The sequence below is a fragment of the Chenopodium album genome, chromosome 6, assembly GCF_948465745.1.
Source record: "Chenopodium album chromosome 6, dcCheAlbu1.1, whole genome shotgun sequence".
In the NCBI taxonomy this organism is placed as follows: domain Eukaryota; kingdom Viridiplantae; phylum Streptophyta; class Magnoliopsida; order Caryophyllales; family Amaranthaceae; genus Chenopodium; species Chenopodium album.
In genome coordinates this window covers 46,569,658-46,572,770 of record NC_137839.1, presented here as the reverse complement: position 1 = coordinate 46,572,770, position 3,113 = coordinate 46,569,658, and positions in this window count along the sequence as shown.

The window sequence follows — 3,113 nt, the reverse complement described above, 5'->3', positions numbered from 1 at the left end:
TTCATTCCTCATGCATATAAATCTCAAAATCAACATCCACTAATGTGGGATCTTTGATTTATAAACTCAATTAATCGACTTCCATCCAAATATCATCCGAATCAACTCCAAACACTACGAAAGCGTCCAAATGTCTATCAAATCACCTGAAACATTAAGAAAAATACAAACGTAGCGTAATAGAGTAAAAAACGAACAACTTATGTATTTACAACCTAAAAAGCAACAAAAAGACCTAAAAAGCAACAATAAATTTAGCATAAACGTGCCTATAAACTCTATATAAATATGACTCATCATCCATTAAGGGTTTGTTGATAGGATGGGAGTAAAGTGATTATCCCTTTCTTATTATTGTCTCTACGTGCTTTGTTTTTGGCATCGTGAGACTCTAATTCTTCTTTGGTTGGTTTATATCCCAATCCAAAGGAGAAGCTTTTCTTTGGAAAAGGAAGTAAGAGAGATTTCTTCATTCCTATTCTCAAAGGCATCCAAGGAAAGTAACTGTTCTTGAGCAAGATGTTGTTTACTATCTGAGTGGAATATGGATCAGGCTTGAATGGTTCTTCCAAGTTTTCTTCCATTAAAATTGTGAAGATTGGCTCCACGGCGAATACCCACATGTCCTCTTCATCATTATCATGGTTTATTTCTAAGAGTGATTGATAATTTATTGCTATTTTGAGTGGAGAAGCATGTATAGTCATAGGAAGCCCTTGATAGTTCAACCTACTCATTTGATGAAGTGAGGATGGTATTGCACCAAGATCATGTATCCAAGGACGTCCAAGTAAAAGATTGAATGTAGATTTTATGTCCATAACATGGAAATCAACCATCTTTTGAATTGGGCCTATGGTAATTGGTATCTGAACAGTTCCACACACCGATCTTCTCAAATTGTCATATGGCCTTATGCTTTGTTTTGTTGATTGAAAATCTTTTTCTGGATTTAGGCCTAAGTATTTTGTCGTTCGTAATGGGCATACGTTTACAGCCGACCTATTATCTACCAAAGTTAGAGGGATATTGTATCTCTTGCATCCCACAGTTAAGTATAACGCATTGTTGTGGGTAGTGTCATTTAAACGCAAATCATCGTCAGTGAAAACAATTGACTTGTCGAATTTCTCGCTAGTAAGCAAGCTAACGAGGTCCTGAGCGGTTGTGTCCGTACTTATAGACAAAGTCGTTAGAGTGTTCATGAGAGAATTCCTATGTTCTTTAGAAGTACTTAGGAGTTCCCAAATGCTAACATTCGCCATGGATTGGCGATGTTGTTTGACCAATGGATCTTCCACCTCAAGTGGAGGTGGTATTGTATTTTGTGTTTGACCTTGAATTTGGTTTTGGGTGGTCAAAGATCCATTTGGTGGTGGTGCTTGGTAGACTCGCCCAGAACGAGTTAAATGATCTATATCATTTGGGTTAGTCATAGGACTCATAAACCAACTTTCTTCTAGAGGCTTTGCATGTGCCTCCATTTCAAGATGCTCCATGAGTTGTGCTTGATTCCATTGTTCATCGAAGGAGAGATTCGATAAATCTTGCGAATTCCCCAAAAACGATCCCAATAAAGCGCTCCATTTGTTTTATTTTGCAAACAAGATGGAGGTGGGACGACATCATACTTAGAGACATATAATTCTTGAAAGTCGTTTTCCCATAGTCCACATACTTCATTAGTTGCCCCTATGAGTATTGTGGATAGAGGTTCTCCTATGGGTGTGATATAGTCCAAAGGATTGAACATATCACTTCCCATATGGTCTTCCTCGATGTGAAACACCCCTAAGGGGGATGCATTATTGTTAGATTTAGGCGTGGGAATTCTCCCATCGTCTACTAAATCTTGTATTTTGTGTTTTAAAACATAGCAACGTTCAGTATCGTGTCCAACGCCTCTATGATAAGCACAATAAGCACTACCATTCCATTGAGGAAACCTCTTTTCTGGTGGAGTGGGTGGTGTTCGCTCTGTTGGGGCCAGTAAGCCTTTTTCATTTAATTTTTCTAGCAATTCTTTATAGCTTACAGAAAATGGAGTAAATTTTCTCTCTTTTGTCCATCTTTTTCTAGGATCATCATATCGATTTGTCTTATTGTATTGCGTGGAAGTCGCAAATACGTCAATAAAGGATGATGCATTATCATTCCCCTTCTTGTAGTTATTCTTAGGTTGATGATGATAATGAGGTTTGTTTGCTTTTTCTTTAGCAAGATCATCTTCAATACTAGTAGCCACAAAATAGACATTTTGAAAAGTGTCTAGACCAAGGTAATGTAGATGTTTGTTGTATTTTTCATGACAATTGTCAATGAATTGTTGTACTAACTCGAGTTCAGGAGGCCTTTGGGCAAGGTGGGCCTCCTTTTCTTGCCATCTACCATAAAAAGCAAGGAAACCTTTATCGTCGCCTTGCTTAAGCATCTGAAGTTCACGTAAAGTTGACTAGAACTCTACGTTACTCTCGTATTGGGTGATGAAAGCCGAAACTACATCTTCCCATGTTGCTTTAAATTTTGGATCTAGCCCATAGTACCACTTTCTCACAGTTGGGTCTAGTGATAAAGGAAAAGTCAAAGCATAAAGCTTAGGATCAACTCCCTTTAGTGCCATAGTGCCAGTAAAACACATTAAGTGATTTTGTGGATTATTGGTCACCTTAAATATTGGCAAGTCCGTAGCTACAAACTTTTCTGGTAAAGCAAGTCCTGGGGGAGGATCAAACGTTTCTGCGTGAAAGTACTAGTTCCCCATTGTAGAACGAAGGACTAGCTTCTCCATCGATTTTTCTTTGATGGATATTTGCTCCATCTTTTCTTGTAAGGCTAACGCTTCAACTTTTTTCTTTTCAGCATTTTCCATCTTCTTAATTCTTCTCTCCTCGGCCTCTTGAGCCTTTTCCTCTCTCATACGAAGAATCTCTTGTTGAAGTTCTTCGACGGTTGTCCTTGTTGTTGGACTAGGATTAGTTGTCGAAGGAAAGTGGTTTGAAAGGGGTAGATCTTTGGGTGATAGACGTAGAATGCGAGTGCCCGGGGTTCCTCTTTCCCAAGCTTTAAAACCGGCCCTAAAGGAGTACGAAAGGATAAGTAAATCGATACGCTTG